Consider the following 12,270-nt stretch of genomic DNA (forward strand, 5'->3'; position numbering starts at 1 on the left):
CTGCTGCTTCCCGCACACACTACACATCCCCTAACCCTGCTCCCAATCCCCCGCACACACTACACTATCCCTAACCCTGGTCCCACTCCCCTCACACACTACACTACCCCTAACCCTGCTCCCACTCCCCGCAAACACTACACTACTCCTAACCATGCTGCTGCTCCCAGTACACAATACAATACCCCTAACCCTGCTCCCTCTCCCCGAACACAATACACTACCCCTAACCCTGCTGCCGCTCCCCACACACACTACACTACCCCTAAACCTGCTCCCACTCCCCTCACACACTGCACTACCCCTAACCCTGCTCCCACTCCCGCACACACTACACTACCCCTAACCCTGCTGCCGCTCACTGCACACACTACACTACCCCTAACCCTGCTCCCACTCCCCGCACATACTACACTACCCCTAACCCTGCTCCCACTCCCCGCACACCCTACACTACCCCTAACCCTGATCCCATTCCCCACACGCACTACACTACCGCTAACCCTGCTGCCGCTACTTGCACACTCTACACTACCCTTAACCCTGCTCCCACTCCCCTCACGCACTACACTACCACTACACTACCCCTAACATGTTCCAGCTCCCAGCACACACTAAACTATCCCTAGCCCTGCTGCTGCTTCCCGCACACACTACACATCCCCTAACCCTGCACCCAATCCCCCGCACACACTACACTATCCCTAACCCTGGTCCCACTCCCCTCACACACTACACTTCCCCTAACCCTGCTCCCACTCCCCGCACACACTACACTACTCCTAACCATGCTGCTGCTCCCAGCACACAATACACTACCCCTAACCCTGCTCCCACTCCTTGCACAAACTACACTACCCCTAACCTTGCACCCACTCCCCACACACAGTACACTACTCTTAACCCTGCTTCCTCTCCCTGCACACAATACACTACCCCTAACCCTGCTCCCACTCCCCCAAACACAATACACTACCCCCAACCTTGCTGCCACTCCCCATACACACTTCACTACCCCTAACCATACTCCCACTCCCCATACACACTACATTACCCCTAACCATGCTCCCGCTCCCCGCACACACTACACTACCCCTAACCCTGCTCCCCGCACACACTACACTACCCCTAACCCTGCTCCCTGCACATACTACACTACCTCTAACCCTGCTCCCACTCCCCGCACACACTACACTACCCCTAACCCTGCTCCCACTCCACTCACACACTACACTACCCCTAACCATGCTCCCAATCCCCTGCACACAATACACTACCCCTAAACCTGCTCCCACTCCCCTCACACACTACACTACCCCTTACCCTGCTCCCACTCCCCGCAAACACTACACTACCCCTACCCCTGCTGCCGCTCACTGAAAACACTACACAACCCCTAACCCTGCTCCCACTCCCCGCTCATACTACACTACCCCTAACCCTGCTCCCACTCCCCGCACACACTACACTTCCCCTATCCCTGCTCCCACTCCCCGCACAAACTAGACTACCGACAACCTTGCTGCCACTCCCCACACACACTACAATACCCCTAACCCTACTCCCACTCCCCGCACACCCTACACTACCCTTAACCCTGCTCCCACTCCCCACACGCGCTACACTACCCCTAACCCTGCTGCCGCTCCCTGCACACACTACACTACCGCTAACCCTGCTTCCTCTCCCCACACACACTACACTACCTCTAACCCTGCTGCCGCTCCCCGCACACACTACACTACCCCTAACCCTTCTCCCACTCCCCGCACACACTACACATCCCCAATCCTTGCTCCCGCTCACCGCACACACTACACTACCCCTAACCCTACTCCCACTCCCCGCAAACACTACACTACCCCTAACCCTGCTGCCGCTCACTGCAAACATTACACTACCCCTAACCCTGCTCCCACTCCCCGCTCATACTACACTACCCCTAACCCTGCTCCCACTCCCCGCACACACTACACTTCCCCTAACCCTGCTCCCACTCCCCGCACAAACTAGACTACCGACAACCTTGCTGCCACTCCCCACACACACTACAATACCCCTAACCCTACTCCCACTCCCCGTACACCCTACACTACCCCTAACCCTGCTCCCACTCCCCACATGCACTACACTACCCCTAACCCTGCTGCCGCTCCCCGCACACACTACACTACCCTTTCTCCTACTCCCCGCACACACTACACATCCCCCATCCTTGCTCCCGCTCACCGCACACACTACACTACCCCTAACTCTGCTCCCACTCCCAGCACACAATACACTACCCCTAACCCTGCTCCCACTCCCCGCACAAGCTACACTACCCCTAACCATGCTCCCAATCCCCCGCACACAATACACTACCCCTAACCCTGCTCCCACTCCCCGCACACACTACACTACCCCTAACCCTGCTCCCACTCCCAACACAAACTACACTACCGACAACCTTGCTGCCACTCCCCACACACACTACAATACCCCTAACCCTGCTCCCACTACCCACACACCCTACACTACCCCTAACCCTGATCTCACTCCCCACACACCCTACACTACCCCTAACCCTGATCCCATTCCCCACACACACTACACTACCCATAACCCTGCTCCCACTCCCCACATGCACTACACTACCCCTAACCCTGCTCCCACTACCCACACATCCTACACTACCCCTAACCCTGATCTCACTCCCCACACACCCTATACTACCCCTAACCCTGATCCCATTGCCCACACACACTACACTACCCATAACCCTGCTCCCACTCCCCACACACACTACAATACCCCTAACCCTGCTCCGAATCCCCGCATACAGTATACTACCCCTAATCCTGCTGCCACTCCCCACACAAACTACACTACCCCTAACCCTGCTCCCACTACCCACACACCCTACACTACCCCTAACCCTGATCCCACTCCCCACACACCCTACACTACCCCTAACCCTGATCCCATTCCCCACACACACTACACTAAACCTGCTCCCACTCCCCACACGCACTACACTACCCCTAACCCTGCTCCCTCTTCCCACACACACTACACTACCCCTAACCGTGCTCCCACTCCCAGCACACAATACACTACCCCTAACCCTGCTCCCACTCCACGCACACACTACACTACCCCTAACCATGCTCCCAATCCCCTGCACACAATACACTATCGCTAAACCTGCTCCCGCTCCCAGCACACACTAAACTATCCCTAGCCCTCCTGCTGCTTCCCGCACACACTACACATCCCCTAACCCTGCTCCCAATCCCCCGCACACACTACACTATCCCTAACCCTGGTCCCACTCCCCTCACACACTACACTACCCCTAACCCTGCTCCCACTCCCCGCACACACTACACTACTCCTAACCATGCTGCTGCTCCCAGTACACAATACACTACCCCTAACCCTGCTCCCTCTCCCCGAACACAATACACTACCCCTAACCCTGCTGCCGCTCCCCACACACACTACACTACCCCTAAACCTGCTCCCACTCCCCTCACACACTGCACTACCCCTAACCCTGCTCCCACTCCCAGCACACACTACATTACCCCTAACCCTGCTGCCGCTCACTGCACACACTACACTACCCCAAACCCTGCTCCCACTCCCCGCACATACTACACTACCCCTAACCCTGCTCCCACTCCCCGCACACACTACACTACCCCTAACCCTGCTGCCGCTCGCTGCACACACTACACTACCCCTAACCCTGCTTCCACTCCCCGCACATAATACACTACCCCTAACCCTGCTCCCACTCCCCGTACACACTACTCTACCCCTAATCCTACTCCCACTCCCCGCACACACTACACTAACCCTAACCATGCTACTGCTCCCCACACACTACACTACCCATAACTCTGCATCTGCTCCCCGCACGCACTACACTACCCCTAACTCTGCTCCTGGTCCCCACACGCACTACACTACCCCTAACCCTGCTCCCACTCCCCACACACACTACACTACCCCTAACTCTGCTCCCACTCCCCGCACACACTACACTACCCCTAACCCTGCTCCCGCTCTCCGCACACACTACACTACCCAAAACCCTGCTTCCGCTCCCCTCTACACTACACTACACTACCCCTACCCCAGCTCCCTCTCCCCGCACACACTACACTACCCCTAACCCTGCTCCCGCTCTCCGCACACACTACACTACCCATAACCCTGCTGCCGCTCCACTCACACACTACACTACCCCTAACCATGCTCCTGCTCCCTGCACACACTACACTACCCCTAACCATGCTACTGCTCTCCCCACACACTACACAACCCCTAGCCCTGCTCCCACTCCCAGCATACACTACACTACCCCTAACTCTGCTCCTGCTCCCCGCACACACTACACTACCCCTAACTCTGCTCCTGCTCCCCACACACTACATTACCCCTAGCCCTGCTCCGACTCCCCGCACACACTACACTACACCTAACCCTCCTCCCTCTCCCCACACACTACACAATAACCCTAACCATGCTACTGCTCCCCACACACTACACTACCCATAACTCTGCTTCTGCTCCCCGCACGCACTACACTACCCCTAACTCTGCTCCTGGTCCCCACACGACTACACTATCCCTAACCCTGCTCCCTCTCCCCACACACACTACACTACCCCTAACTCTGCTCCCACTCCCCGCACACACTACATTACCCCTAACCCTGCTGCCGCTCACTGCACACACTACACTACCCCAAACCCTGCTCCCACTCCCCGCACATACTACACTACCCCTAACCCTGCTCCCACTCCCCGCACACACTACACTACCCCTATCCCTGCTGCCGCTCGCTGCACACACTACACTACCCCTAACCCTGCTTCCACTCCCCGCACATAATACACTACCCCTAACCCTGCTCCCACTCCCCGTACACACTACTCTACCCCTAATCCTACTCCCACTCCCCGCACACACTACACTAACCCTAACCATGCTACTGCTCCCCACACACTACACTACCCATAACTCTGCATCTGCTCCCCGCACGCACTACACTACCCCTAACTCTGCTCCTGGTCCCCACACGCACTACACTACCCCTAACCCTGCTCCCACTCCCCACACACACTACACTACCCCTAACTCTGCTCCCACTCCCCGCACACACTACACTACCCCTAACCCTGCTCCCGCTCTCCGCACACACTACACTACCCAAAACCCTGCTTCCGCTCCCCGCTACACTACACTACACTACCCCTACCCCAGCTCCCTCTCCCCGCACACACTACACTACCCCTAACCCTGCTCCCGCTCTCCGCACACACTACACTACCCATAACCCTGCTGCCGCTCCACTCACACACTACACTACCCCTAACCATGCTCCTGCTCCCTGCACACACTACACTACCCCTAACCATGCTACTGCTCTCCCCACACACTACACAACCCCTAGCCCTGCTCCCACTCCCAGCATACACTACACTACCCCTAACTCTGCTCCTGCTCCCCGCACACACTACACTACCCCTAACTCTGCTCCTGCTCCCCACACACTACATTACCCCTAGCCCTGCTCCGACTCCCCGCACACACTACACTACACCTAACCCTCCTCCCTCTCCCCACACACTACACAATAACCCTAACCATGCTACTGCTCCCCACACACTACACTACCCATAACTCTGCTTCTGCTCCCCGCACGCACTACACTACCCCTAACTCTGCTCCTGGTCCCCACACGCACTACACTATCCCTAACCCTGCTCCCTCTCCCCACACACACTACACTACCCCTAACTCTGCTCCCACTCCCCGCACACACTACACTACCCCTAACCCTGCTCCCGCTCTCCGCACACACTACACTACCCCTAACCCTGCTTCCGCTCCCCGCTACACTACACTACACTACTCCTAACCCAGCTCCCTCTCCCCGCACACACGACACTACCCCTAACCCTGCTCCCGCTCTCCGCACACACTACACTACCCCTAACAATGCTCCTGCTCCCTGCACACACTACACTACCCCTAACCATGCTACTGCTCCCCACAAACTACACTACCCCTAAACCTGCTCCCACTCCACTCACACACTACACTACCCCTTACCATGCTCCTGCTCCCTGCACACACACTACACTACCCCTAACCATGCTACTGCTCCCCACACACTACACTACCCCTAGCCCTGTTCCCACTCCCAGCACACACTACACTACCCCTAACTCTGCTCCTGCTCTACGCACACACTACACTACCCCTAACTCTGCTCCTGCTCCCCGCACACACTACACTACCCCTAAACCTCCTCCCACTCCCCGCACACACTACACTACCCCTAACCATGCTACTGCTCCCCACACACTACACTACCCCTAACTCTGCTCCTGCTCCCCGCACGCACTACACTACCCCTAACTCTGCTCCTGGTCCCCACACACACTACACTACCCCTAACCCTGCTCCCACTCCCCACACACACTACACTACCCCTTACTCTGCTCCCGCTCCCCGCACACACTACTCTACCCCTACCCCTGCTCCCGCTCTCCGCACACACTACACTACCCATAACCCTGCTGCCGCTCCCCGCTACACTACACTACACTACCCCTAGCCCAGCTCCCTCTCCCCGCACACACTACACTACCCCTAACTCTGCTCCTGCTCCCTGCACACACTACAACTACCCCTAACTCTGCTCCTGGTCCCCACACGCACTACACTACCCCTAACCCTGCTGCAGCTCCTCGCACACACTACACTACCCCTAACTCTACTCTTGCTCCACACACACACTACACTAGCCCTAACCCTGCTCCCACTCCCTGTACACACTACACTACCCCTAACCCTGCTGCCACTCCCTGCACACACTACACTACCTATAACCCTGTTGCCACTCCCCGTACACACTACACTACCCCTACCACTGCTGCTACTCCCCGCACACCCTGCACTACCCCTAATGCTGATGCTGCTTCCCACATGCACTACATTACGCCTAACCCTGCTCCCACTCCTCATACACTCTACCCTACCCCTAACCATGCTACTGGTCCCCGCACACAATACACTACCCCTAATCCTGCTGTCGCTCCCCGCACACACTTCACTAACCCTAACCCTGATCCCTCTCCCCGCACACACAACATTACCCCTAACCTTGATCCCACCCCCCGCAAACACTACACTACCCCTAACACTGTTACCGTTCCCAGCACACACAACACTACACCTAACCCTCCTCCCACTCCCCGCACACACTACACTACCCCTAACCATGCTGCTGCTCCCCACACACTACACTACCCCTAACCCTCCTTCCACTCCCCGCACACACTACACTACCCCTAACCATGCTACTGCTCCCCACACTCTACACTACCCCTAACCCTGCCCCTGCTCCCACTCCCCGCACACACTACACTACCCCTAACCATGCTACTGCTCCCCACACACTACACTACCCCTAACCCTGCTCCCACTCCCAGCACACACTACACTACCCCTAACCCTGCTCCCACTCCCCTCACACACTACACTATCCCTAACCATGCTACTGCTCCCCACACACTACACTACCCCTAACCCTGCTCCCACTCCTCGCACACACTACACTACCCCTAACCCTGCTCCCCCTCCCTGCACACCCTGCACTACCCCTAATGCTGATGCTGCTTCCCACATGCACTACATTACCCCTAACTCTGCTCCTGCTCCCCGCAAACACTACACTACCGCTAACCCTCCTCCCACTCCCCGCACACACTACATTACCCCTAACCATGCTACTGCACCCCACACACACTACACTACCCCTAACCATTCTACTGCTCCCCACACACTACACAACCCCTAGCCCTGCTCTCACTCCCAGTACACACTACACTACCCCTAACTCTGCTCCTGCTCCCCGCACACACTACACTACCACTAACTCTGCTCCTGCTCCCCACACACTACACTACCCCTAGCCCTGCTGCCTCTCCCCGTACACACTACACTACCCCTAACCCTGCTGCCACTCCCCGCACACCCTGCACTACCCCAAATGCTGATGCTGCTTCCCACATACACTACATTACCCCTAACCATGCTCCCACTCCCCATACACACTACCCTACCCCTAATCCTGGTGTCGCTCCCCGCACACACTTAACTAACCCTAACCCTGATCCCACTCTCCGCAAACACTACACTACCCCTAACACTGTTGCCGTTCCCCGCACACACTACACTACCCCCAACCCTCCACCCTCTCCCCGCACACACTACACTACCCCTGACCATGCTACTGCTCCCCACACACTGCACTACCCCTAACCCTGCTCCCACTCCCCTCACACATTACACTACCCCTAACCATGCTACTGCTCACCACACACTACACTACCCATAACTCTGCTCCCACTCCCCGCACACACTACACTACTCCTAACCCTGCTCCCGCTCTCCGCACACACTACACTACCCAAAACCCTGCTTCCGCTCCCCGCTACACTACACTACACTACCCCTAACCCAGCTCCCTCTCCCCGCACACACTACACTACCCCTAACCCTGCTCCCGCTCTCCGCACACACTACACTACCCATAACCCTGCTGCCGCTCCCCGCTACACTACACTACACTACCCCTATCCCAGCTCCCTCTCCCCGCACACACTACACTACCCCTAACAATGCTCCTGCTCCCTGCACACACTACACTACCCCTAACAATGCTCCTGCTCCCTGCACACACTACACTACCCCTAACCATGCTACTGCTCCCCACAAGCTACACTACCCCTAAACCTGCTCCCACTCCACTCACACACTACACTACCCCTAACCATGCTCCTGCTCCCTGCACACACACTACACTACCCCTAACCATGCTACTGCTCCCCACACACTACACTACCCCTAGCCCTGCTCCCACTCCCAGCACACACTACACTACCCCTAACTCTGCTCCTGCTCTCCGCACACACTACACTACCCCTAACTCTGCTCCTGCTCCCCGCACAGACTACACTACCCCTAACCCTCCTCCCACTCCCCGCACACACTACACTACCCCTAACCATGCTACTGCTCCCCACACACTACACTACCCCTAACTCTGCTCCTGCTCCCCGCACGCACTACACTACCCCTAACTCTGCTCCTGGTCCCCACACACACTACACTACCCCTAACCCTGCTCCCACTCCCCACACACACTACACTACCCCTTACTCTGCTCCCGCTCCCCGCACACACTACTCTACCCCTACCCCTGCTCCCGCTCTCCGCACACACTACACTACCCATAACCCTGCTGCCGCTCCCCGCTACACTACACTACACTACCCCTAGCCCAGCTCCCTCTCCCCGCACACACTACACTACCCCTAACTCTGCTCCTGCTCCCTGCACACACTACAACTACCCCTAACTCTGCTCCTGGTCCCCACACGCACTACACTACCCCTAACCCTGCTGCAGCTCCTCGCACACACTACACTACCCCTAACTCTACTCTTGCTCCACACACACACTACACTAGCCCTAACCCTGCTCCCACTCCCTGTACACACTACACTACCCCTAACCCTGCTGCCACTCCCTGCACACACTACACTACCTATAACCCTGTTGCCACTCCCCGTACACACTACACTACCCCTACCACTGCTGCTACTCCCCGCACACCCTGCACTACCCCTAATGCTGATGCTGCTTCCCACATGCACTACATTACGCCTAACCCTGCTCCCACTCCTCATACACTCTACCCTACCCCTAACCATGCTACTGGTCCCCGCACACAATACACTACCCCTAATCCTGCTGTCGCTCCCCGCACACACTTCACTAACCCTAACCCTGATCCCTCTCCCCGCACACACAACATTACCCCTAACCTTGATCCCACCCCCCGCAAACACTACACTACCCCTAACACTGTTACCGTTCCCCGCACACACAACACTACACCTAACCCTCCTCCCACTCCCCGCACACACTACACTACCCCTAACCATGCTGCTGCTCCCCACACACTACACTACCCCTAACCCTCCTTCCACTCCCCGCACACACTACACTACCCCTAACCATGCTACTGCTCCCCACACTCTACACTACCCCTAACCCTGCCCCTGCTCCCACTCCCCGCACACACTACACTACCCCTAACCATGCTACTGCTCCCCACACACTACACTACCCCTAACCCTGCTCCCACTCCCAGCACACACTACACTACCCCTAACCCTGCTCCCACTCCCCTCACACACTACACTATCCCTAACCATGCTACTGCTCCCCACACACTACACTACCCCTAACCCTGCTCCCACTCCTCGCACACACTACACTACCCCTAACCCTGCTCCCCCTCCCTGCACACCCTGCACTACCCCTAATGCTGATGCTGCTTCCCACATGCACTACATTACCCCTAACTCTGCTCCTGCTCCCCGCAAACACTACACTACCGCTAACCCTCCTCCCACTCCCCGCACACACTACATTACCCCTAACCATGCTACTGCACCCCACACACACTACACTACCCCTAACCATTCTACTGCTCCCCACACACTACACAACCCCTAGCCCTGCTCTCACTCCCAGTACACACTACACTACCCCTAACTCTGCTCCTGCTCCCCGCACACACTACACTACCACTAACTCTGCTCCTGCTCCCCACACACTACACTACCCCTAGCCCTGCTGCCTCTCCCCGTACACACTACACTACCCCTAACCCTGCTGCCACTCCCCGCACACCCTGCACTACCCCAAATGCTGATGCTGCTTCCCACATACACTACATTACCCCTAACCATGCTCCCACTCCCCATACACACTACCCTACCCCTAATCCTGGTGTCGCTCCCCGCACACACTTAACTAACCCTAACCCTGATCCCACTCTCCGCAAACACTACACTACCCCTAACACTGTTGCCGTTCCCCGCACACACTACACTACCCCCAACCCTCCACCCTCTCCCCGCACACACTACACTACCCCTGACCATGCTACTGCTCCCCAGACACTGCACTACCCCTAACCCTGCTCCCACTCCCCTCACACATTACACTACCCCTAACCATGCTACTGCTCACCACACACTACACTACCCATAACTCTGCTCCCACTCCCCGCACACACTACACTACTCCTAACCCTGCTCCCGCTCTCCGCACACACTACACTACCCAAAACCCTGCTTCCGCTCCCCGCTACACTACACTACACTACCCCTAACCCAGCTCCCTCTCCCCGCACACACTACACTACCCCTAACCCTGCTCCCGCTCTCCGCACACACTACACTACCCATAACCCTGCTGCCGCTCCCCGCTACACTACACTACACTACCCCTATCCCAGCTCCCTCTCCCCGCACACACTACACTACCCCTAACAATGCTCCTGCTCCCTGCACACACTACACTACCCCTAACAATGCTCCTGCTCCCTGCACACACTACACTACCCCTAACCATGCTACTGCTCCACACAAGCTACACTACCCCTAAACCTGCTCCCACTCCACTCACACACTACACTACCCCTAACCATGCTCCTGCTCCCTGCACACACACTACACTACCCCTAACCATGCTACTGCTCCCCACACACTACACTACCCCTAGCCCTGCTCCCACTCCCAGCACACACTACACTACCCCTAACTCTGCTCCTGCTCTCCGCACACACTACACTACCCCTAACTCTGCTCCTGCTCCCCGCACAGACTACACTACCCCTAACCCTCCTCCCACTCCCCGCACACACTACACTACCCCTAACCATGCTACTGCTCCCCACACACTACACTACCCCTAACTCTGCTCCTGCTCCCCGCACGCACTACACTACCCCTAACTCTGCTCCTGGTCCCCACACACACTACACTACCCCTAATCCTGCTCCCACTCCCCACACACACTACACTACCCCTTACTATGCTCCCACTCCCCGCACACACTACTCTACCCCTAACCCTGCTCCCGCTCTCCGCACACACTACACTACCCATAACTCTGCTGCCGCTCCCCGCTACACTACACAACACTACCCCTAACCCAGCTCCCTCTCCCCGCACACACTACACTACCCCTAACTCTGCTCCTGCTCCCCGCACACACTACACTACCCATAACTCTGCTCCTGGTCCCCACACGCACTACACTACCCCTAACCCTGCTGTCGCTCCCCGCACACACTACACTACCCCTAACTCTACTCTTGCTCCAAACACACACTACAGTACCCCTAAC

This window comes from Taudactylus pleione, unplaced genomic scaffold (assembly GCF_031769625.1).
Source record: "Taudactylus pleione unplaced genomic scaffold, aTauple2 ptg001862l, whole genome shotgun sequence".
NCBI lineage: Eukaryota > Metazoa > Chordata > Amphibia > Anura > Myobatrachidae > Taudactylus > Taudactylus pleione.